The following is a 26,985-nucleotide window of genomic DNA, read 5'->3' as shown; positions in this document are numbered from 1 at the left end:
ACACCCGATAATCTTAACAAAATTACAAATACAGAAGTTAGAATGATTTTTACTAGACAGAATAACATCATTGCTATCAATATTTACTGCAGCACAGGCAGTCCTTAGACACACACACCCTTTTCCAGTATATACGAGCACAGTTCTCTGGTCAGTGACTGGATGAATTTCAAAGTGACAAATACTCTGTTCAGTGTCCAAATACACATCCTGAGCATTAATAGTATTGCTTTCGCAAATGAATCCCATCTGTTCTCTAGTAATGCAGGATTCTAAGTTTACTGTCTGCCACTTTCCATTCATCTTTCATGCCCATACTCTATGTTCTGAGGGATAGAGTATGGTTTTTTCATGGTTTAATCTTAGGGCGATGATGGGATGGATAACATAAACAGTGGCATTACGTATGGTAAGCACAAAGGCAGTTGCCACATTAGAAACAGGATCATAGGTGAAATTCACCATAGTCCACCAGGACTGAAATTTCCTTTCAAAATCAATTGCATTGTCCCACACAACCTTCCGAATTTCAGCTGGAAAATTACCTTCACCCCCTTCCCGTATGATCAGAGCTGCTGTTGCCTGCATCATAACTCTGCTTGTATACAACTGAAAGCTAAGGACACATTATCTTGAACTGTACCAAGTGCTTCTACTATCAGTTTGTGGTCTTGGTCTTCGGCCGTTTCTCATTTTGACAGGACTTTCGAAATCTGCTACTGGTTAGTTCTTAATGCTAATAGAGATGACTGCAAGGGTTGCTTCAATTTTGTTAGGCTACCTGCTGCAGTGGCCAGTCTATTCATCAGTATTTCTGAATCAATTCCATTTAAAACTCCTAATTCTGTCCCTAATATGCCAGTTAGATCCCTTCTTGTTCTGTTTCTGAGGTATGCCTGTTTTTGTAACCATGCTGTCCAGCCCCCAAATGAAGTTTTTAGGACGGAGGAGCAGGCTGGTTGGATTTTTGAGATGTTAATTTGCATTATCAACTCCACACGTTTGAGAGACCATTCTGGATTGAATAATAGTTGCTGCTCACCCACATTCCTTACTACATAGGGGCCTACCCCATACACCTCAGGTTCAAGTTTGGGCTGAGTCTGAACTATTTGAGTCTTGGTGTGGGCTGTATAGGGTTCTGCTGTGGTAAAAGGTGTAGTATCTATTTTGAATTTAAATGAAAGCCCGATATCTTCCTGTGCCCAAAGGCAAGTTATTTCTACAGGCTGTATTAAGGTGAAATTACACCAGCAATCTGATTCATTTAGGCTATCACAGACTTTCTGGCGTTCATGTACACCAGGAGAGGTTGAGACACTAATCTCATTTGGTCTCTCGTAAGCTGTCCCATTTATCATCCGGCATCCTACCTTAATTTCTTCTCCTCTGATCCCTTGAAGTGTCCACAGCCTCCGTTCCTGCCATTCCTGCTCCCCATATACCTGATCTCCATGAATTACCACAGTGGATAGGTTTAAATCCTTTATCTCAGAAGGTTTTCCCATGGATCCAGTATACTGATTAAACGCCTGGGACCAAGGCCATTCAGCATTGCTCTGAATAAAAGTACTTTCAAGTTCTAAAACCTTAGTTATGATTACATACAAAACAATTCTACAAACTAAAATATGAGCTACTCCCGACCGCAATATACTCATTTTGCCCGAGTAAGTTTTAGTCTCAGTTCATCGTCTCCTGGCGTCACTCCTCAAGAGATTTCTGGGCCTTCTTCACCCGAGAGTGATGAATCCAGGCATTCTGCTCCTTGATTTTGATTGCAGTGAAGGTGGTGAGAAGCACTTGGAATGGTCCTTCCCACTGTGGTTCCAAGGTCTTTTCTGTAAGAGACTTAACATATACATAATCTCCAGGTTGTATATTATGTACTGGCCCATCTAATTCCCTGCTCCAAGTTCCAGCCACATGTTTCTCAATTTCCTTGAGCTGTTTGTTTAAAGCCACCATGTAGGTGGCTAGTGTTACCTCTCCAATATGGGTGGACACTCCCTTTTGTATTCCATATGGTCTTCCATAGAGTATTTCAAAAGGGCTTAACTTTTCTTTAGCTCGACGTTTCGTTCGAATTCGCAACAGTGCTATTGGAAGAGCCTGGGGCCAAGGTAGATTAGCTTCCTGCCCCAGTCTTATGATTTGCTGTTTAATCAAATGATTCATCTTCTCCACCTGGCCTCTTGATTGGGGGCGGTATGGAGTGTGGAGTTCCCAGTCTATGCCCAGGTGGCTACTAATCTGTTGTACTATTTTGGAAATGAAATGTGATCCTCTATCTGAGGATATTGTGGCTGGAACTCTGAAGCGTGGTATTATTTCTTGTAATAATACTCTGGTCACCTCTCGAGCTTTGACAGTTCTGGTGGGGAATGCTTCTGGCCACCCTGAAAATGTATCTGTCAATACCAGCAAATACCGATACCCCCCTTTCCTTGGGAGTTCTAAAAAGTCAATTTGCCACTGCTGTCCAGGCCCATGGCCTCTCCCAATCTGACCGAGTTTCGGTCTGGGGGTGTTTTTGGGGTTAGTCTGGAGGCAAAGATCACACTGTCGGGTCACCTGAGTAATAGTGGCATATAAATTCCTAGCAACAATTCTTTCAATCAGATAGGTGTATAGGGCATCTATTCCCCAGTGCGTTTTCTGGTGTTCCTCCCTTACTAGTGACCACAATAGATGGGAAGGGATTACCAGCTTCTTTTCAATGGTAGCCCACCCTTCTTGGTTATATGTCCCTTTTTGATCTTCAATTAATTTCCTATCTCTCTTGTTGTATTCTGGCTTACCTTCAAGGGAGATTTGTCCACCTGGAATAAGGGCTCCTTCAGTAGCTACCTCACCTTTTGCTGCTTCTTTTGCCTCTCTATCCGCCAGCTCATTTCCTTCTTCCAATTCTGAGCTCACTTTTTGGTGTGCCTTAATATGCATAATTGCTACCTTTTCAGGCAGCTGAACTGCTTCCAGCAGCTGGATTATCTCTTGTGCATGTTTGATGTTCTTTCTCTGTGAGGTAAGCAGTCCTCTCTCCTTCTAGATGGCTCCATGTGCATGTACAACTCCGAATGCGTACCTCGAGTCTGTGTAGATGTTTATCCTCCTCCCTTTTGCCCTTTCCAAGGCACGGGTCAGGGCAACCATCTCAGCCTTCTGCGCGGAGGTACCTGTTGGTAAGGGTCCAGACTCTATTACCTCTCTGTAGGTGGTCACTGCATACCCAGCATGTCGCTTCCCATTGGTAACATAGCTGCTCCCGTCAGTGAACCAGGTCTCTGCATCTTCCAGAGGGGTGTCCTTTAAGTCTGGGCGGCTGGAGTAGGTCGCTTCGATGGTCTCCAGGCAATCATGGTGTACTGCTTCTCCTTGGTTTCCACTGAGAAAGGAAGCTGGGTTGACAATATTAGTCACCACGATCTCTACATCATCTTGCTCTACCATGATGGCCTGGTATTTCAGAAATCTCTGTGGCGAAAGCCAGTGGCCACCCTTTACTTCCAGTACTGCAGATACAGTGTGGGACACTAGCACAGTCAATTTTTGTCCCAGGGTAAACTTGCGTGCCTCTTGAATGTTCAGCACAACTGCTGCTACAGCTCTGAGGCAACCTGGCCATCCTTTGGCTGTTGCATCTAGTTGTTTAGAGAGGTAGGCAACTGCCCTTCGGTATGGACCCAAGTCCTGAGCCAGTATTCCCAGGGCAATTCCCTGTTTCTCATGGGAAAATAGGAAGAATGGTTTACTCACATCTGGAAGTCCCAAAGCTGGAGCTGACATGAGAGCATTCTTCAGCTGGTGAAAGGCCCGTGTTGCTTCTTTTGTCCACTGGAGATCTCTGCTTCCATCGGCAATCAGAGCATAGAGGGGTCTGACAAGCAGTCCATAATTATAGACCCACAGCCGGCACCATCCTGCCATGCCTAAGAAGGTTCGGAGCTCTTTTATGGTCTGGGGTTTTGGGGTCTGGCATATGGCTTCCTTGCGAGCCTGCCCTAAAGTCCGTTGCCCAGCACTCACCTCGTACCCCACGTAGATAACTTTCTGTTTTACTATCTGCGCCTTTTTCTTCGATACTCTGTATCCTTGGAGTCCTAGGAAATTCAAAAGGCTTACCGTCCAGGCCACACATGCTTCCCTCGTCTGAGTGGCCATTAGAAGGTCGTCCACATACTGCAAAAGCCTTCCTTCTTCCTGTGGAGCTTCCCAGGACTCCAGATCCTTTGCAAGTTGCTCCCCGAACAAAGTAGGGGAATTTTTCCAGCCTTGGGGTAGTCTGGTCCATGTGAGCTGGGTTTTGCGCCCACTCTTAGGGCTTTCCCATTCAAATGGAAAAATTTTTTGGCTGGCTTCATGGATGGGGAGGCAAAAGAAGGCATCCTTTAGATCTAAAACAGTAAACCAGGTTAGCTCAGGTGTTAGGCAAGTTAATAAAGTGTATGGATTGGCTACCACCGGATACAGATCTTCTGTTATTTTATTGAGAGCCCTCAAATCCTGTACTATCCGGTATGACCCATCAGGTTTCCGAACAGGTAAGATGGGGGTATTGAAATCAGATTGGCATTCTTTCAGTAATCCTAACCGCAGAAAATTTTCAATTATTGGGCTGATTCCTTCCCTATCCTCTTTCTTTAGGGGGTACTGCTTGATTCTCACTGGTTGCGCCCCCTCCTTGAGTTTGATTATTATGGGAGAGGCATTTTTCGCCCTCCCTGGCACATCAGAGGCCCACACCCCAGGAAATACTTGACTCAGTATTTCTTCATCAATTTCTTCCTTAATGCCAATAGCTGTCAGAGTTAAACTTAATAACTCTATGTATTTTTGATCATTTACCTCCAGAGTAATTTCCCCCTTTTTGAATGTAATGGTTGCTTGTAACTGTTCCAATAAATCTCTCCCTAAGAGTGCTCTTGGTGAGTTAGGCATGTACAAGAATTTATGAATACCCCATTGTTTTCCCAATTTATACCTCAAAGGTTTACAAAAATATGCTCTTTCAGACTGGCCAGTTGCCCCCTGCACTACAACATAATCATTTTCCACAGGTACTAAAGCCTTATTTAGAATTGAATATGTAGCCCCCGTGTCAACCAAAAATTCCACCCTTCTCCCTTCTTCCCCCAGCCTCATTGTTATAACCAGTGGATCCGCTGGGGTAGAATCCCCCGGTCCTCCTCAGTTGTCTTGTACGCGTGCAGCCATCTGCTGGTTACTCCTTCTTTGTTCTGGGCATTGGTCTTTCCAGTGACCAATTCTTTTGCAGATTGCACACTGGTTCCTGTCCAGCCGAGGTGGTCCCTGTCTCGGCGGTCTCTGGTTGTATTTCCTCTGCCTTTCCTCCTGTACCACTGCCACCAACCTTTTCATTCCCTGTTTATATCCTTCCTCCTGGTTACTAAATACTCTCCAGGCTTCCTCTAACAAGGCTTCGAGATTCCTCCCATCTGGTCCCCGAATTTTCTGAAGTTTACGTCTGATATCTCCAGCAGACTGCCCCAAAAATGAATTAACTAGTTGATTTATCCCTATCTCAGACTCCGGATCTAATGATGTATGACGACGCATAGCATCCCTCAAACGCTCTAGGAATTCAGATGGAGTCTCAGAAGGCCCCTGCTTAAGGGAATATAAGGCAGACCAGTTTATGATTTTTGGAATAGCTCTTTCTACCCCTGTTGCTATCCACTCTTGATACTCTGTTAATTTCTTTACCTCTGCCGACACATTAGGATCCCATTCTGGATCTTGGAGGGGGAAATGTTCTTTTACATCCAGCTGTGTGGCCTTACAGTAATCCTCTGCCAAATTCCCTGCTGTCTTTAAGATCAGCTGTTTCTCAGTCTCAGTGAAAGCATCTAGTAGCAGCTGGATGTCAGCCCAGTCTGGATTGTGTTGTTTGATAACATATCGTAAGCGTTTGGCAGTGAGTATCGGGTCAACACGATAATTCCTTGCAATCCTTTCCCATGCTTCTAAATCAAGGGTGGTAAATGGCACTTTGATCATCAATTTGGTCCCTTCTGGTCCCACTGCCTGTCGCAGAGGGGCCTGTAGCACTACTTGCCTCCTAGTTCTAAATGCAATTGGACTCCCAGGCGTAGGGTGGGTTCTAGTAGATGTGCCCTCCCCAGCTGAGTCCTCCTCCTTTTTGGGGAAGTTCCCTTCCTCCTCATCCTCGGTTTCAGCCTCAACCTCCTCCGCCTCCCCCCCCGGGGAGGAGCTGGAGGACCTTTCACCCACTCAAATGAGTCTCGTTCTTGCTCCTCAGAACGATAGACCTTATCCGATCTCATACACCGTTGTCCTATACTGCATGCTGAACAACAGCGTTTGATTTGCCCTCTCTTTGCCTTGTTATCTTTTTCGAGGGCCAAGACCAGTGGGTCTGAGGGTGATTTATCCCACAGTCTTTTTGCCACTCTTGGTGATTCCTTAAAACAAAAAACATATCAGCATATGAAACCTCATCCCATTTACCTTCTCGTCTTAAAAACAACATTAACTGCAGTAAAGTATTATAGTCTAGGGTTCCAGTGGGTGGCCACCTTGCTCTGTCCCCTAACCTGTACAAGGGCCACCAGCGTGTGCAATACTGGATTAAATCCTTTTTATTCTCAGAGCCCCCCCGGCTAGTGATTTCCTTCCAGTGGGCCAAGATGCACCCTAAGGGGCTAGCCCGTGGAACTTCCTTGCTCTGGTTGGTTCCCATTATTTCCTTCTTGCCCTCTCTCACTTCCACCCAAATCTCTTTTCACAGGACTTCACAGTAGCTTCCCAGTCCTCCTCCCACACACTCCAAGTTGCAGGTACCAGATGCGATTTTCCACACAAAAGCTTTAAGATCTTAGACTCTGAATCAGTTCGATGAGAAACCTCTAACTTACACTTGGGGCAAGTGCCCCGTCGCCTGCTGGAATAGCAATACCAGCGTTTCCCACAAACTATGCACTCTAATAATACCCACGCAGCGTGCCAGCCCCTTGATGCACCAAAGGCTACTGGAAATTTCCCGCAAAGGCAAGCTATTCCATTTATTACAGGGAGCTCTAAATCCTCTACGGCAAGCTGTTCCCAGTCCAGACTTACGAGAGTGCCAGCTGAAGTCCGGTAGAGCCCCTCTAAATGAACTCGTTCGTCTCCCCTATCTATCCAATAATTCACCGGATTCACAAACTCCCAGGGGTCGAGTCCAAACCACTGAGGCAGAGGAACCCCTCGGGTTCGTCTAGCCACGGTGAGAGTGTACACAACCCACACCACAATTTACTACCTTTATTCAACAACCGTTCTCACCCACTTTTCTACAGTTTACTCTGTTTTCCTCTGTTTTCTCCGTCGGGCGCTCCCCGCCCCCACAGTCTGCTCCGGCCGATGTTTACTCAGCCTCTCCAGCGGCGGGTAGGGCTTCCCCCCCCCCGCGCAGCCTGCTTCGGCCGGCACTTACTCTGCCTCTCCGGCGGCGGGTAGGACTCCCCCCCGCACAGTAAAGCACTATGGATCTGCTCTCTTTTATACAACATACACTTTATACACTTGCACGATTACAAACACAGCGCGCTGATCACACAATGCAACATACAGTCACACAGTGTCCGGACACCACTCACACACACAGGCAAAGAAAACATACGCGGGTCCAGCTCTGCCCTATCAGAACAATGGACCCTAATACACGCATACACGGGTTCACCCAGCCCACCCCCAGAGCTGCTAGTGGTTCCGCTCTATCAGAATCGATGAACCCCGTCTCTAATACAGTTTTCAGCTGCTCTATCAGCTGAACTCAGCTGCTCTATCAGCTGATCCCAGACGTCTCTGGGTCTCTGGGTGATTTACTCTCTTGCTCTTCTTTCTCCCCCCCGGGGGCCCCTCAGTACATACCGTATCTTCCTCCGCAGGCCAGCAGGTCCTTGTCTGTCCCAGCAGGAGGCAAGCCGAGACGAGCGGAGCCCCACCAGGAAAATCCTGGGGCGCGCCTAGGAGTCCGTCGGTCCCCTCCCTGCCCCTGCGGGGACAGAGATGGAGACGAAAAGTATCTCCTTCTCCTGGCTGGCTCGCCAAGAATGTTTTGCGGAGAAAAGAAGAAACCTCACAACTTCGTAAAAGTTGTAAAGTTCGGTATGCCTTATTACGACACGTGCCGGACGCAAGCCTCCCCAATAGGCAAGCGTACCTCTGAAGACCTCGGGTCTTCTTTTATCCCCCTCCCAAATGCATATGCATACAGTTTCACAATAAGTTCATACATATTCATTCCGCGTGACATTTAGCACTAGTTCTTCTTTATCAGAGGAATTCCTAGGTCTGGGGCAGATCGACCTTGCGGTAATTTCTGTTTTCCTTTCTCTGTCTCCTTGCTGTCTCTGGAATGCGGCCTTTCCTTCAGCTTTTGGCCCCACAGACCTCTCACCTCTTCCCGGCACTTCACCTAATTCAGAATGGATCCCCACTTCGTCTCACTACTATTTATCAGCATTGCATCTCACCTCGAAAACTGAGAAGCATCAAAATATTTTGATACTCTTCAACTAATTGAAATAATTCAAAGTCCCATGAGCTCTATTAATGAGCTTGCCTTTCAGTATCTGTGAAGCTTCACGGCGTGCAATTTTCTGTAATACAGTTGAATCAGGTTTTATTTTTTCCCTTTGAGCAACAAATTAGATATTTTTCTATGATTTAGGGCACTGAAACTCTCCAAGATGTCCTTTGGGGGAAAAAAAAAAAAAAAAGAAATCATATAAAAGGGATTATAATTAATTTTAAAATCTGGGAAGTATTTTGACATAAAGCATCACATGACAATCAGATGTTGATTTTTCAAATAGGTTTGGGGGTGTTTTGGGGGTTTTTTGCTTGGATTTTTGTCTATAAGGAAAGAAACAAATCCTCGCTATTGTAGACACAATTTTTCAGTCACTACAGACTTTTAAAAATTATGATTGCTGTAAATAAGTGAACAAATTTTTCAAATTGCTGGCAGGTCACAACTCCCAGGAAGCCAACTAAGCCCGATGTGTTTGGCAAGTACCAGATTCAAAGCAATGGGTATGGTCACATTTGTATATTAATCCCATGAGAGATGACAAAGAGTGTAAGGAAAATGTGTCTATCTGAGATAGATGCATCTGACAGAAGTATTAGTATGACAACAACAACATCTGTCTAAAGTGCAAGAACTTCCAAAAAATTTAGTAATTAAAGTCCAAGCAGTTGTTGAAAATACAGTTGTAAAGTAAATATTTAATTCCCTGATTTAAAAAAATTTCAGAAGCATAGTAGGTTTTTTCACTTACTTACAAAAATCTTACAAGCTGCATGTATCTAAGATAAATGGCAAATGAGGAAGGCTGAATACTTTGCCTGTATCTGTGTTTTAAACTGTTCTTTTCTGCATTCACAAATTCTGGTCTGAAGTACAATTGGGAAAAAATTGCAAGCAAAAGGTGTTGTCATCTTATTCCCACCTTAACAATTACAAAATGTGATAGAGATATTAATTTTTTTTTTCATTCAGGCTCTTTTTAGTAGTTCTCTCACCTAGCAAAATACTTACATTCATATTTTACAGTAAAAATAATTAAAAAAAGCCATTAGGGATCTCAAGAATATCCAGTCCATACTCATTCATTGGTGCATGATAAACTGTACTTACATCATTCCCACTGGCTATTTATCTACCATACTTTTTAAAGGTACCACTGAAAGGTACCACATCAGAGGAAGATGACTATTCAATTTGAAAAGCTTTCCCTAAAAACCTAAATAATAATTTAACATATGCTTTCCTTTAAAATAAGTTTTTCTCCCTCGACTGGTAATCACCACTTAGGAGCAAGAAAAAACAATTCTTATATTTTTTTAGAATATTAGAAGTCATTGGAGTAATTTTTCATATTGAAAGTCATTACACCCTATGTCCTTTTGCAGGGCTCTCCTTACTTTTAAAACCAGAGTAATTTGAGAGAATTGCTCTTCCTAATACTGGCTTTTGTCTTTGCCATTTACATCATTTATTCACTTAGTCAAGATAATTTTGATTTCTTATTCTGTTCTCTGAAGAGCTCACAAATACTCCTAGTTTAATATCAGCGTTAAATTTTACAGGAGTACTCTCCATTCTGTCATCCAGGTTGTTAACACTAATCTTATGAACATGTCATGTGGAACAGTGTCAAAAGCCTTATTGATGTCAAGGTATAACAATTTCAGTGTTTCTTTTATCCACTAGGTCAGTTGCCTTGTCAAAGAAAGAAATTAGAGTGCTTTGACATGATTTGTTCTTGACAGATCCACACCATCTTTTTAACGTCTCACTATGTGTTAGATACTTACCAATGAGTTAGTTTGTGATCTCATGTCTTTCAAAAATGAAAGTGGGCTGGCTGGAACAGATTTGCTCAGAACATCCTGCTCTCACCCTTTCTGGTGTGTAGAGAGAGCTGCTATACTTACCTGCTTCTTTCCTTTCTTCTTGTCCTTCTAAGAGTAAAATGTCTTAAGCACAGCTAAACAGTTTTAACTTGTTTCCTTGGGATTATCAAATGAATACATCAGGCCTTCTAAACTTAAGACTCTAATTTTCCAAATATTCTCCAACCTCGTGTTTCCTTTTTTTTTTTGATCCACACCTCTTGTTTTGAAACATCCTGCTTTGAAAAATCCGTTATTCCTTGCATCAAATAGTTGTTTCTTTATTTTATTATCAGTTCAAAAAAGATTAAGAAATGTGGAGGAGAAGAAAAAAAACACAGAAAAGAACAACAATGAATAAATGATTTAATTAATTAATAAAAATATATTTTGGGCAATAGTACGTCAGTCTTCAAATTTAGTTCATAAAGTATGTGCATGTGTTTTACTTGTGACTTCCAGTATGTGAAGTGCTCTCATGGTACTATACCTAATAAAAACCATGTTTTTATATCAGGAAACAACATGACACTGCTGTTTAGTTCTTCACGGGAGCAGGGGGATTATTTACCTTTTCTGAGTGACCTTTATCTATCTGCCAGTTTACAGCTGTGTGGTTGTAATAATCCCCACCAGAGTTTTCCTCTGTGAAACTTGTTATCCATACTGGAATAGAGATTTAATAGTGCCTTCAGAGAACAGTTACTTAAAAACTCTCCTGTTCACTTTGTCAGAGTGGTGTATGACTTTGACATGCAATATATTCTGAGGTAGGCCACAATTACTCATTTGTTAAATCACAGATGGACAATTTGTACTTCTCATCCTTCTACATTTGTAGAATGTAGAATGTACTTCTCATTTTTTCTACATTTGGTGTTGACAGCCAAGAGGTGTGGGTCCCATGGGCTTCTGCTCGCTCAGTTCATTGCGGGGTTTTTCCCTGATTCTTCGCATTCTTCATGTGCTCTCCTTGGTGGTTGTCTCTCTTACAAAGGTAAGCTATGCAACATCATTAATGGCTTTGCAGTTTTCTGGAAAAGCACCTCCAGAAAAAGCTCCAGTGCAGCAGTGCCAAACAAAAGATTTCCTTAACAATAACAATCTCAATCTCAATAGTCTAGGGTTAAATATCATAGATCTGTTCTGCAGTATCTAAAAAGGTTCAGGGAATCAGAATGATTTTTATAATGAATTAAGTACTGCCCTAACTAATTCAAGTTAAGAAACAATAAACTGATAGCATCCTACAACTCTGCTTTTGCAAACACTACAGCCATAATTTTGTCCTGAGGTGTCCAAGCTCAGTTACGGAAACACAAATGCCTTGATTTTGAAGATTTGCATATTTAAAATAAAGGAAACAAAAACAGAGGTAAAAATTTACTGTAAAATGAAAAGGAGGTTCCACCAAAGTTTTGAGAATGGAAACCAAAGTGTAACAGAAAGGAAAATATTAAAATATTTTGTGCTGGCTTTGTCTCGGTTAGATTTAATTTTCCTCATGATGGCTAGTATGAGGCTGTGCTTTGGATTTGTGCTGAGCACAGTGGTGTTAATATAGAGATATTTTTGTTATTGCTGAGCAGGGCTTACACAAAGCCAAGGCTTTTTCTGCCTTATGTAATGCCACACTGGTGAGGAGGCTGAGGAGGCATGGGACAGCCAGGACAGGTGACCCCAGCTGACCAAATGAAAGGGATATTCCAGGCCATATGGCATCAGTTAATAACGCGAGGGGAAGAAGGAGGAAAGGGGGAAATATTTGGAACAATGGACTTTGTGTTCCCAAGTCATGGTAATGTGTGATGGGGCCCTGCTCTGATGGAGATGGCTGAACACCTGGCTGCCTATGGGAAGCAGGGAATTTCTTGTTTCGCTTTGTTAGTGCGTGTGACTTTTGCTTTCCCTATTAACTTTTTTTTATCTCAACCCACAAGTTTTCTGGCTTTTACCCTTCCAAATATCTTCCTGATCCTGGTGGCAAGGAAGTGAGTGAGAGGCTGCCTGGGACTTGGCTGATGACTGGAGTTAAACCACAACACATACAAAAATTTAAGGCATTGCAAAAAATATAATTTAAAAGAAACAAAGTGATATAGAACCAGCTTGAAAGGAAAGAGATACATGTGTATTCCATTACGATGAGTTTAGTGAATTGCCTGGATGTGGTGTAAAAAAGATTAAGTTTGCATTTATAATAGGAGAGAGCACTGCAGCAAAATTTGAGAGACTGGACTGAAATAAAGAACTTTGTAAATGAGAACACTACAAAAAATGTGAGAGTGAAAAGAAAGCAAAAAAAAAGGAGAAAAACTGTTGCAAATTTTTGCCCATGTGAGAAAGTAAACTTCTAGTGGTGAACATGAGAAATAGAGAGTGAAGGTCAAAAATAAAGGGAGCAATGTTGAGAATTAATAGCTGAATTTTGATATTCTGGAAATCAAAGTAGTTTGAAAATTATTTGACTTGGCATTGATGTTCAATAGCAGTTTAGGTCTATAAATTAAATATTGATGTATATTTCATACTTTGCAATCAATATATTAAAAATTATCATATGAATATATTTTACTAGGAAAATATAAATTTGCTTAGAATATATGAATTGTTAAGTATAATTAAATACAAATAATAAATATGTCAACAAATATATGTATAAGTGTGGTGAATTAGGATTTACTCTAATTTAAACATCTTTTTCCACATATCTTTTGCATTTTCAGAAAAAAGAACCTTAGGAACATTATAATCTTATTCCATTTTCTATATCTATAATGCTTACAGTACATCTACTATCAGTGCTAAATTATTCATTTAAAGATCATGAGAAGTTTCCTGTCTGTAGAGCAATTTAACACCTTTTAACTGTTTACTTACAGAAACCTGGCAGTGTGCAGCTCTGAATATTCCCGTCTGTGAGGAATTTCCATGTTCATGACATCATTTATAGAGAACCCACACTCTCCACATACAACAGTGCACCCAGGCCCTTGGGTTCTATTTCCCAGTCAAAAGTAGTAAACATGGATACCTCCAGATGCTGCAACAGCAGATTTGTTCATTACAACAACCAGCTGCAAATAGAATTTTTTGTCTGGAGTTGAGGGGAGAAAGATACTTTGACATTTGTTCTTCTGCATATACTGAGATGCTGAAACTCAATTTGTGGGATGACAGTGAAGGCCCATCCAAACAGCCAGTAGTTAGTCCTGTAAATGGCTTTCAGGTCCTCAAGCTGGCCCCAGGATCCCTGAACTTTGCTGGATTGGATGCTAGCTCTTCCCACACAGACTTCACTGAAAGTGCAGCTGAACTGTGGTGCACCTGGCAGACTGAAGGGCTGGGAAAGAAAGGAAAGGAGGTAAAAAGGGGTGTGATAGAGAGCAGATAACTCTTAAGACATCTGGTATGGATAGGAAAATCTACAGAAGGCATGTATGGAGCTATGATGAAGAGGAAAAGCACATTCATTAAAGTATATAAAAGTATCTACCACAGAAAAAATATCCCATGCAATTTAATTTACCCATACTAAACCAAAAACTGATTCTCAATTAACATGTGAAACTGAGATTTTTTTTCTTAGTCTTCAAGAGTTCTTTCAGTATACGCACAATGAATGAATATGAATGAGTGACTGAAGGGCAAACCCGACCTTTGCTGAACCTATCTCCTCTACAAGTCATAAAAATAATTTAGAAGTTTGCCTCTACCTTGAAAATCACACAATATCAAAACTTTTCCAAAGAATTTCCTTGTGAATAACCCAACATTTTCAAGTCCCCCTGTAACATCTCCCGTTTCAATAAGGAATTATTTGGATTTCTGAAATAGAAAAAAATCTTTTAAAGTATTAGTCTTCAGGCATCCATTTTCAGATTTAAGTTGGGATAGTGTATGAGGAAATCTTAATATGGCCCAGACAGTATATGTTCACCTCACTTAAATACTTGCTTTTCCTTTCAGATCAATAGAAACAATAAGTAACTAATTTATATGTGCTGTGCAACTTAGCAGGGCAGGCACAGGGAGGTTAAGAGACATTATGAAGTTAAAGAAACAAGTAATGGCAGAAAAACACATGACAGTAAGAGCATAACCATTTCCAGATGTAGCTCAAAACCATGTCACCAGCAGTAGCTAGCTGTAAGTAGATAAAAATGAATAAAACTAGAGTTAAAATGACATGCTTCCCTTTTATGCTATAGCTGCTTAATTTCTCATAAGTCATCAGGGAAGAGATCGTCTCAAAAGTCTCTTTTAAAGATAATTTTTACTTTTTAGCCTGTCATGGGTAATAACACCTTAAGTTTTGGAGATCTCCAGGTCTCCCCTAAAACACTTATATTTGTGTCTTTCATATTATCTTTCAATTTAAGTGACCAAAAAGACTTTGAAATGAGATGTTACAAGCTGCTAAGAGTAACTATGCTATTTCAACCCTCATTTCTTTTAGCGTATAAATTCCATACAATCCTAATGATTTCTTGTTGGTTTTTGTGTCAATAGGTAACATAATTTGTTCTACAGTCACTGATTTTCAATTAATCTTTCAACAACAACCTCATAAAAAAACCGACCAAAATAAACAAACAAACTCCCAAACAAACAAACTAAAAACCCAAGAGGTTTCAGCATTGAAATTTTCCTAGCGTTTGCTATTCTAAGTAAGTTGCCATTTTAGAGGGTAAGAGAAACTCAAACAGTCACATGGGATGTTAGAAGATAATTTAGCTCTGTTTGAGAAGGTCACTACATAGTTATCACATGAAAATGCAGATCAAGTGAAGCTGTGCTCATCTCAATGTAAAGTAAAATTCCTCAGCTTAAGCCAAGGTTCAGTGGTCCCTGGCCCCTGAGGGCAATGCAATTGAAACTCTTCCAAGAATGTACTTTTTTATTCTGGAATGAAAAATAATTTCTTGAGAATTTCAATCAGGATGTAAATTTCAGCTCTTTAGTCAGATATTTTACAAACATAATTTATTTTCTACTTCCTTTTCCACTTAATTTCAACTTCATATGCATGTTTTACAACAACATGCTTTTGCCTGTACCATACTCTGTGTCTCTATTTCAGTGAACAAACTAGTCATAACACTGAGGCCTGTTGCATTCTGGTTGTACTCTCTCTCCATCTCAAAATCATTTCTAAAAGTGCCATTTGTGTTTGGTTGAAATCCCTGGGATCGCACCTTACTGCTGACCCTGTGGATTCATCTTTGATGCTGATGTATTTCAAGCACTCTCAGAACATAGATATTATAAATTTCCTCTCTTCAGCTCTATTTTCAATTCTTTTAAAGAACAAAACCTAGCATATTTCTAAGGACATGTAATTTCTTTCAAAGTCATACAGAGTGTCTTGTAGCTCTGCTCTGTCCATGCTGTCTTCTTTTTGATTTAGTGTCTTATTCTTCTCTTCCCACTTTTCCAGTTGGAAAAACAATAGCTCCCTTTTTGATGAGGTCAGGATATGGTCATGTCTTTCTTCACAATTTGTGTCTCTTGAAAATCTTTGAGCCTAAATGTTTCTGTTTAGGGAAATCTCCCATTTTCTGCTGGACTGTGCTCACAGTCCTCTCCTGCCTTTGAATGCTGACGGCTGTTGGCACCTCTGGGGCTCTGGGGCCTCCTGCAGGTGTGAACCTGCCTCTGATGGATACTCCACCCCTGCAACCACCTCTGCTCTCATGACAAGAGATTGTTTGCCACACCTGGGAGAAGGGTTAGGTGGTAATTCCTATAGGTGCAAGAAAAGATTGTGGGACATGTTGGAAATGAGGCTTGTATTAATGACCTGAAAATCAAGTTTAAATATCAGCAGTTTTTGGAGTGCAGTAAAGCTTAATGCATTAACTTTTTACTTTTTTTTCTCTATCAGAATTATTTTTCTTGTATCATAGCCATTTTGTAATCAATTTTAATTGTTATCAATTTTTTATTTTCATCCATTTTTTAACCTGGCTTAAATCCTAGAACATAATTAACTTTTCTGTGGAAGACAAGGAATCTACGCAAACCTGCTGGGAGAAAATTTACAGTCCATAATCAATAGATGTGCTTTAATATACTGCTCTTTTGTCTTTGTTTAATGCTACATATATTAACATGATTCTTGATTTAACTGTACATTGACAGTTTCTTTTTATTTGCAAGGTGAGGATTCTGCTTTGTATTTTTACCTTTCTATCTGCAATCACTCATGTGAAAGGACTAGACAGAATAGAGAATGATCAATATTTAAAGAGTGGTTTGACCTGCCCAAACCAAAGTTTTAGTATTAAATAAATGGCCTCTAAACCTACAGTAGGGAAACATATGTATCATTTATATACATCAGAATTTAGAAACACTAAGGAGTGAGTTTTAGTAGGCAGCAAGATACAGAATTTTGGAGTTTTAAAGTACAGAGAAGTGTCTCTCCAATGGGGTCCATGACATAGAGGCAAATATTTACAGAGAGGAATGTGTTTAAGTAATGAAGAGAGGACTGAAAGGAAGCCTACTTTCACTGTATCACTTCAAGAGGAAGAAAACACCTGTTTTGTAAAGAGCAACATGAAAAAAATGCTGAAATCTGAAGATTCTAGAGAAATTCAGGGAATTCTTTTAAAGGAAAAGTGGGAATATTTCTATTAGGACAATCTTCAAGAAATTTGGTTTCTCCATCTTTTCAGCTTGGCTCATCTTCTGAAAGATCATTTCAGTCAAGTACAAACAAATTCTTGGCTTTTAAAATATCTTGCAAAATTTAAAAAAATCTAAGACACACAAATCCAGACTGGTTGACCTAATGACTACTTTGAGTCTTAATCTCTCTGCAACTGTGATACTAATACTGGAACTAGAATGCAGCAGAAAAGAGGGAAAACATAAACCAGCTTGCCTTCCCACTCAGCTGGCCTTGAAGCTCAATCATGGGGAAAATCCAGCTGGTTGCCTGTAGGCCCTGGGCTCCTGTAAGAATGCAATCAGGCCATGGCCATGTAATCATGGCACACCATGCAAGGGAAAGGATTTGGCACAGGAAAGGTTATGGGAAGTCTTCCCCGCTTTTACCCTCTCAGTTACACAGCATCTGATCTCCTTCCCACCTCCGGGTATTGGATGCTTGTGCACTGACATTCTGCTTGCTAGTATAACTGCTTTATTTTCCTGATGAATTTAGAACTGCTTACACTTCTACCAAGGGTTCCATGGCTAAGGACCTTGTACTTCTCTGTCCTCCCTTTGCCAAGTCAGCCCTGCTTGACAAGTCAAATGAGATAAAGCAAGCTTTCCTTCCTGTCCTTCCCAGCAGATCAGTTTCTCTCCCTTTTTATTCCTTCTTGTCCTCTATGTGGGATTAAATCTCTTTTGGCACAGTTTTGTGACACTTGACACAGAACATGTGAAAACTGCAACCACCCAGATACATGTGGTTGCAGTAGGAAGAAGTAGTTTAAGTTGCCCAGGAATTATGTGGGATCCAGCACTACTGCCTTTCATAATAAAACTTAAAATGTGAACTTAAACTTACCTATTAGCAAAAAAGTAACTCTCAGGAGCTACTCCATTCACAGCAGAAATTGAAAGGTGAATTAACATAACTGTATTCTACAAAATCTAATGTAAGTTCTCCACTGCAAACTTGGGTAACAGTTTCTCATTCTTGGAGAACTTGAAGAAAAAAGAAATACTGCATCCTGAGTTCAGTTTTCTAATATGTGACACTAGGTTCTCTGATAGCACCAACTCAAAGTCTGAGTCATGATTCTTTCTTTCTATCCTGTTTAATCATGTTTAATCACTCTTGCTATTACTGAAAACCTTTCAAAATTATTTTTATTTTGCTATATTCTGTTTCATATAGAATGACTTTTTTTCATAACATTGCCAGAAATTTCAGAAGATTTTTAGCATGCATAAATATTGTGGTCCCCTTATTATCATTTTATATATGAGATTTTTTTTCACATGACTAAGTGAATCACAATAATTTTTAATTTAAAATATACTTCTTTTGTTCATATATTGGTTTGACCAAATATTTACTGTAGCATAGTTTTCAGAATTATTTTTTCCCCTGTCCACACTCTTTTTCAACTCTCTCTGCATAAGAGAATTTCAAAGAAATTCTTTGAACCTTTTTACATACCATGAAAGCTATTTTCATATTGATCATTTAATCCCCATAGCAATTTTTTTGCTTACTCTACCTGAGGTTAGACAATCTGAAACTCCTTGTAATCTATAATTTTTATAATGCTGCATTTCTCAATGGTTACACTTAATATCAGATTTTTTTTATCTTGGACTATGCTTAGCATGCTACTAACATGCTACTACATGTTTACTGGAGAATTTATCCTTCAATGAAAACCAGATTGTCTTACACACATAGTATAGCAGAATAGAAATAAAAGAATAAGAGGAAGACAACACACAATGAGATTGCACTGACCTTTCCTCTTGTGTATTTCAAAAAATTCCATCTCTCATCACAGATGAAACCTGTTTCATAGTGCAGGACAGCAGAAAGGATGCAAATCCTCCATTGAAATGTATGTAAAACTTGTTCGAGGGCACTCCAGATGCCTTCCAAGAAGTTGTTTTTCTTTGATGTAGAGCAGGATGTGTCACAGACGTTCTGTGGAAATACAAAAACCTGTTTTGATGTGATTTGTCATGCAACCTTGCAAGTGTGCACTCCCTGATACAGAGCAATACCTAAGTGTATTTTTAAGATTCTGTTCTGAATATTGCCACGCAGAAATTCCAATCTTTATAAAGGGGGAATAATTATGCAGACTAAAGTATCTCTGCCATACAGAAAATCCACTGTAAAGAATAAATCATTAAATGGACTTAATTGCTCTATGTGCAAACACAGACTGCTTACAAATTTTTGGTTTGCAGATGGATTATGGATACTTATACTCAAGTCTTGTAATTTTCTGTGGCTGTTAAAGTGTAGTTATCTTGGTCATTAGATGTTCTCTTTATTCAAGACATCTGGTTTAATTGTCAACTGATATGTCAGCTATTTGAATAATTAACCTAACTTGAAAGAAAATGGAACACTCTTAGCTGTCTTATTTGTTATCTGTGGTAATACTCACACCTGAGTCTGGCTGTGAGATGAAGTACCATCAGTAATAAACCATGGGATGACAGTTCTTCAGAAAGACAGATGATCAATGTTTACTCTTGTTTCCTCTTATTAGTCTTTACAGATAGAAGAGACCTCTCAATTTTATTTTAAGATTTAAGGTTTGATTTAACATTATATGAATTAAATTTTAATTTTAATTTATTTAATTTGCATAAAATTTTTGGATATCTGTTTTAATTTTGGACTAACTAACAAGAGCTTCCACATGCAGGCAGTGTGAAGCAATGACTTCTCATCTCTACAGAAGACTGAACTCAGAATTTCCACAATCTCACAGAGTCACCCAGCATGTCCTTGCCTTTAAATATGTAGACACTACCATTGTGTGATATAATTTTAAATCACTGTATTTTTTCTTGTAGTCGCAGCTTGTCATATCTGCTGCCAAACCTCTGTTACATTTCCTTTGGGACTCCAGCTCTGTAAGTACAATACTCACAGAAGTGGTAAAAGCTGCCCATATGACTGGGGAATATTCTGCACATCTGCAGATTTTTTTTCTTAGAACTTCTATTTTATCCCTGTCTGAAGTTCTGTTTTAAATCTATGTCAGCATTTTTAATGTGATAAGACAAAAACTGTGTGCTGTATCTGTGTGGAACCTCTCAGAATAGGACTGTTCTCCCCCAAGACATCTTGCCCAGGATTGCTTTCTACCCAGATCACCTTTTATGTCCTATCACAAGCTCACACCTCCTTGTTTGAAGCTTATCTCTTGATATAATTACTTCTATAAAATGGAAATCAGAATTTTGCTTTCTGTTATGTGTCTTGTTTTTGAATAAAGCACAAAAAATATCAAAAGCTGTCATTATATATATATATATTTGAAATGAGAAATGAAATTAGGAAGTCCTTTTTGTATAGAATATGCAGTCTAGTTTGGTGTTCTGTAAATAAAATTGTGATAACTTTAACGTGTTATTCTGATTTATATTCAAATTACTCAAATTCATGCTTTTAAGCCTTAGAGTCATTTAAATTTATGTCATTTAAATTTACCATGAGATATACCACAGACATTATACTGCCAAAACTTAATATTGTATTTTACACTGTAATCTGAATACTAATAGGTAAAATGACCTCAATTAAAAATAAATTCTTGACATATTTTTGATTGTAAGAAAACAGTTTTTCCATCCTCAGTTGAACATTTTATTGCATTTTTCTTTTTTCATTTATCCCTTTCCCTTTAAAGACAAGATCTTGGTAATAGAGACATTGGAGATGCAACCAATATGGAAAAACATAAGCATATTTCAAGATGTTTTTTCTAAGGTCGGCATTTACCCCTATCCTGAGTTCTGCAAAATCTTATTATAATCACCTTTTGAGTTTTTAAAAATTATTTATACTTCTTATGTGATACATTTTACTATGCTTTTCATTTCGTGTCTACATACATCTTGCATTGGGAGTACAGGTTATTCACTTCTATGGAATATTTTTTTCCATTGCAGAACTACACCAGTACATATCACAACTAATTTGTTATATTGGGGTTGTTCATCCTGAGAAAAAAAGTCTCCAGAGAGCCTTAAAGCATCTCAGAGTACATAAAGGGGGAAGACAAGACAGCCGGAGAGGGACTTTTTACAGGGACATGTAGTGACAGGACAAGAGGGAATTGCTTTAAATATAGATTAGGATTAGATCAGGTAGATTAGGGTTAGATATTGGGAATAAATTCTTCCCTGTGAGGGTGATGAGAAAGTGCTGAAGACAAGGTTGGATGTAGCCCTGGGAAATCTGATCTAGTGGATGCATTCCTGCCAGTAACAAGAGGGTTGGAATGAGATCTTTGTAGTCCATTTCCACCCAAACCATTCCATGATTCTATGAATCTGAACACTAGAAAGGCCATAGTAAAGCTGTTTTCTCTTCTTGGGGATGTCTAAAAAAATCAGAACAACTTCAACTTGAAAATATAGTCTTCCCCAAATAAAGCTGATTGAATTATTGAGTCTTACCTAAAATCAGTTTGTAAAATGTATGTGTTCCTGGCTGGTGACAATTAAAACTTGCAGTCAAAAATCGCTTGACTAGGGGCCACAAACGTAATTTTGGGGTCCAAATACACTCAAACATTTTTAGCCCCCAGGTTTTCCACCACTGTATTTAGCAGACAGACCTGCTCTTGCTCCACTTTTCTCTCCCTCTGGCTAGGTGCCCAGCAGCTCCAAGGCACGCGTGCTGTGCTCCCAGCAGAGAGTATGGTACTTACCTGAGGCATGGTGCCCTGGCATCAGAGCTGACATTCTGCTACTTACTGTAAAGTCCAAGCAGCAAGAGTGGGTCAGTCTTCAAAGACCTTGCAGATATAATGCAAGCTGCAAGGGGATCTAAGCCTCTGCAAAGGGCTTTACTCAGTCTGGAAGAAAAAGAGAAATTTGAAAGAGAAAAATTCTGAGGATAACAGTGCTCAGTTGAGACTGAGTACTTATTGTCTGCCTTTGCTTATGCATGGATGCGTGTACATATTTTGCAATGGAACATGAATACTGAGTTTTGAAAGCAGCTCATCTTGTCCCTCTGGAATAGAAAACACTTAAATATTGTACTTGTTTTATTGTCAAGCTGTCAGGCCTGCAACCTATATTGTTGCACTTCAATAGTCAAAATGCATCCCTGGGGAGACTATCCAACTGTACTTAAATGTTATAAAGAATGGTGGTTAGTAGATTTAATCAAGAATCTTTTCAAAACAACACTAGGACATCTGTTAAAAAGCTTTATGGGAATATCTAATGCTTTCAAGACTATTTTTGCTATCTTATGCTTTTATTATGCCCATGCAACCCCACTGTGTTTATTTTCAATTGTTATAATTATTAAATCAAGGAAGACAGAAGTGAAACCTGGCTCACAGTACTCACACAGAAGAGACCTTATTCACACAGAAGAGACACTCAATATGTTGACTGGCATATTCTTTTGTCAGTTATCATTGAATAACTAAAATAAATAATAGTGGATACATAGTGTTTCTTTCCCAGAACGCTAGAAAATGCACTTAGCAATGCAGCACATTTGCTGGAATATAAAAGTTGAGTGGATGTAATGGTTATCTGTTAAAATGGTTTGCTCACTCTTTTACTTTCAAATACATAAAGTTGTTTGATTCTTACACTTGTTTGTCCTTGAACAGGAAACTAATAATATATTTATTAATTATAAGAATCTGCAATAGTTAAAAAAGCAATGTAATTGATTAAAAAAAATAGAGGGCATGTTTGTTCTGTCCTTCCCTTTGTTAATTTGAAGATCCTTAAGTTAAACCTCTGCCTGTAAAAAAAAAATACCTTGGATATTACTGCTGGTAAGGTCAGGACCCCTGGGGGTATGAATAGATGAGTGTATTGTATGACATCCATACTTTACCCATCTCTGATCTCCAAAGTTATTCCAGTAGGGCTAATTAGATCCTATTTTACATCCACAATAAATGTGGTTCTCTCTGAAGCCACAGTAGTGTGGACCTCCTGGGAAGGAATATCTAGTGGGTGACCTTGTCCCTATCTGCAGTTTTAAGGAGGGTTTTCACCATCAGAGAGATGTCATGCTTAGTCTGCATTTATGCCTTGCTTACCCAAAGGTATTGGCTAATTAGTCAAAATAAAGAGGAACATAAGGCAGTGAAGGCAAACATTTCTAAATTAGAAAACAGTATTAAACAGTATTATTAAACCCACTTCCACTGCAGTTCTGATTTTTTATGTGTCTCTTGCACTGGAATAAAATGACCATGTAAATGAAACCATGTTGAAATAATACTAACTCACAATTTTTTTACAGCCATCATAGTCTATCAAACTCTTATGCAACAACATTATAGGGTTTTCTTTTTGTTGGTGTTTGCTTGGGTTTATTTGTTTGGGTTTTAAAAATTGTTTTTAAAGGTTTTATTGGGTGGGGAAATTGAGTTTTATCAAGAAAGTTCAGTATTTTGCAAATCAAAATTTCAGGAAAAAAGTATTATTATTTTACTTAGGTTTACATACTGATCTGTACAGCAATTTAATTAAAAGTAAGCACATGTGCTCATGACAGTAATAGTCCATTTAGTGATAAATCTTATAATGGAGCATTTTAGTCAGTGAATTAAATCATGACCTAACTGATGAGATGGGGCATCATTTGAATTTGAACAATTTGTTGAACCATAGAACTATTCTTTTCTCATATTTTTCCCCATCTCATATCCTTTTAATATTTATTAGATATTTAGTATATGTTGAAATTACAGAGAGAAATTGTTACTTACAGCATATTTTCTGCTTTGGTAACATCTCCTTTACTGACACTATCAGATTATTGCGTTATTTGGTTTTGAATGCTTTCTCTGTCATCTCTTATCTGTCCCTCATTCACTCTGACATTGGATGCAGTCAAGTGGCAAAAAAAAAAAGTGAAAAAGCTAGTGGAAGCAAAGAGACAAGGAAGAAAATAAATAAACAAAAGTCTTTCCCCCCAATTTCCTTTAAAAAGAATGCTTCCCTGTAATTTACTGCATTCATAAATGACCATTCCATAATTATTTACATTTCAGCACTGATCATTTAAATAATCTATAATCAAGGTCTGTTTAAATATGTAGCAAAACAATCTAAGACTGCTAGACATCAAATGTTTATTTGTCCCTTAAAAAGAAATTCCATGTTACATGCAGGAAAAACAAATTATTTTGGAGTTTTTTTTCTACTTTAAGCTTCTCCTTGTTTTATTGAAAAAAGCATCACTTTAGAAGACTGGAAAAAAAGGAAAAGTAGAACATTCAACTTAATGATAGATATGTTGACTTCTGACATTGTATTTTACTTTTTTATGCATAAAAAAGTAATTAAGCTTATTTCCAAGACAGCTGCAACACTATGCTGGGTGAAGGAGTCAGGAAAAAGACATAAAAAACAGGGAGAAGACTCCTCAGATAGTGAGATACAAAGTAAAGATACTTGGGCATCTGCTTTCTAGAAAAGAGCAGTATCCCCATGTGGCATAAAGGAATGTTGGACAGAATGTCAGCCTGGGGCAGAAGTGAAGAAGTGAAATGGCGTCTTTTTCACTGGGAAAACACTGAACCTACCAGATCCAGGAATTCTTCCTTCCAAGAGAGCACCTGGAGGCTTTTCCCACCCTGGATACAGAAGCTATTGGTCATACCCCATGCTAGGAAGTAACAGCAAAAGCATATTTTTGATCTATCTGTTGGGCAGTTGTCAACACCAGCCATCAGTAAATTATCCCACAAATAACCAAATCACTCATCAGAGTGGTTTAGTTATTTGTGGGATTTATGATGGTTTTCTGAAAAGCACATGGGTGCTTTAAATGCAGTATTAGTACATAATGCTTTCAGATATCATACATATTTGAAACATAGAAGATGTAAAGTTGTTTTTCGAGATAAGAAAAACAATGCAAGTACTGTATATTACTGTAATCATGCTGTTTTCCATTTCTCTATGCTCTTGTAGATACCACAATGCTTCAGTAATCTCAAAAAGAAACATTACTTATCTACCTCACTGCAAAGAAATTCTGGCACCTGTGTCAGGTTATCCAGTACATAACCAATTAAGCAAGAGGTATACAGCTGGATGCTCAGGAGTAGAAAATTCTCATATATGGCAATTATTGTTACATTGAGTGCTGTATGCAAAAATTTAATTCAGCTTTGTTTGCTTTGAAAATGAAAACACAGCTTCATTTTCACTCTCCTGGTATTTAGTATTTTTTCATGTTATTACCATTCAAATCTCAAGGTAATCAGCATGTGAAACATTATATTCATGACATGCAATTACTGTGCTATAAGTAACAAAATAAATTGGCTCTCTCACTGCTGAAAGAATAAGACAGAACAACACTCTGCAATTTCTACTAAAAAAAGAGAAAGCGAAATGGCCATGACCACATTCTATTATTTCCAGTCAGAATAGGTGCTACATTTTAGAATCTGGTGCTTATACATACACCATGGTGTCATCTTTAATAGAACTCAGTGTTTGAAAGTAAGTGATAAAATATTACTATTGCTACAATAACACAGGTCTAAGAAAATAATCTTTATTAACAAAAGCTTGAGAGCTTTGGACTTTAATTTGCTTTCCTTGAGAAAAACTCCAAACCCTCCAGTAGATTCACCTATGAATATGTCTGAATGCTCTTGCAGCAATTGATACATGAAGTTTAGCTCAGCAGGGCTACTAGTGCATAAGCATGTCAAGATAGGGTGGAAAAAACCATGTATATGTATAATTGTGTAATACCTGACAGCCATCTGCAAAAAAACATGATTTCACACTAGAGCTATATGAAGACATATTAGTTATACAGTGTTGGAAATGAAATGGAGAATGGAGACAGGGCCTAGACCAGTATCTTGTTAAAGGCCTGTCACTAGTGCTATCCCCCGAGTTCAGTACTGGGCCCAGAATTGTTTAGCTTATTTCTCAATGACTTGGCTGAAGGGGCAGATTCCTCCTCACAAGTTTGGTGATGACACCAAGCTGGGAGGAGCAGCCAATACCCCAGAGAGCCGTGCAGCCCTTCAGAGGGGCCTGGCCAGGCTGGAGAGATGGGCGGAGAACTGTCTGAAATGTAAAAAAAGGCAAGCGCAGGGTCTTGCACCTGGGGAAGAATAATCCCACATATTAATACTTTCCTCAGACAAGTAACACACAATGAAAAGTTACAATTCTTTCACTTCCAGCTAGCAGACCTAACCTGTACTACCCATGTTTCATTTTTATTGCTATTCCAAGTTTTATACTGTCCTGGACTTGAAAGCAGACCAACTCAACTGCCACACTTGAAAAACATGATCTCAATTAGCACTAAACCCTCTCAGCCAATTCTTTCTAATTGTGCTGCTAGTGTATTATTAATTTGGTGTAAAATCCTCACATTGAACAAGACACTGTGTGACTTCTGTTGCTACTAGCTTTAGAATATATTTTCTTCTTGCTAAAGCATAAAACACCACTAGAGTCAATTTTTCTCCCAGTGTCAGTAAACTCCAGTTAACAGTTATATACTTTGAAATAAGTACTTTATTAAGCATCTGCCTCAAGGTGTTGTACAAATTGCTTCATTACCACTATGGAACCAATCACAAAGTGATTTACTCTGTTGTGTGTATATTCTGTAGTAAGTCTACACCTGATGTTTGGAAAAGAGTTGTTTGGTAATACATTGAATAAAATATTACAAACAGTGTCATATATTTGTTCATGTAAGAAAGGGAAACATTTCACTATAAATGATCAAGCCTGTGCTTCCATATGCTTTTATTCAAAGTCTGAAGTCTTCTTGACATGAATTACTGTACTTCACTTTGGGATAGTAAATCTACATTGTATGTTTTTGTTTTTCCTCACACTGACCCAGGCTTTACA

General features: G+C 39.0%; 1 pseudogene; it reads right to left on the bottom strand.

Moving 5' to 3' along the window:
* Positions 1–1,704: 1,704 nt before the first annotated feature.
* Positions 1,705–6,018, bottom strand: LOC134418638 (uncharacterized; annotated as a pseudogene).
* Positions 6,019–26,985: the final 20,967 nt, after the last annotated feature.

This window comes from Melospiza melodia, chromosome 5, assembly GCF_035770615.1.
Source record: "Melospiza melodia melodia isolate bMelMel2 chromosome 5, bMelMel2.pri, whole genome shotgun sequence".
NCBI lineage: Eukaryota > Metazoa > Chordata > Aves > Passeriformes > Passerellidae > Melospiza > Melospiza melodia.
The sequence above is the reverse complement of the archived record's forward strand: the minus strand, read 5'-3'. Positions and strand labels throughout refer to the sequence as shown.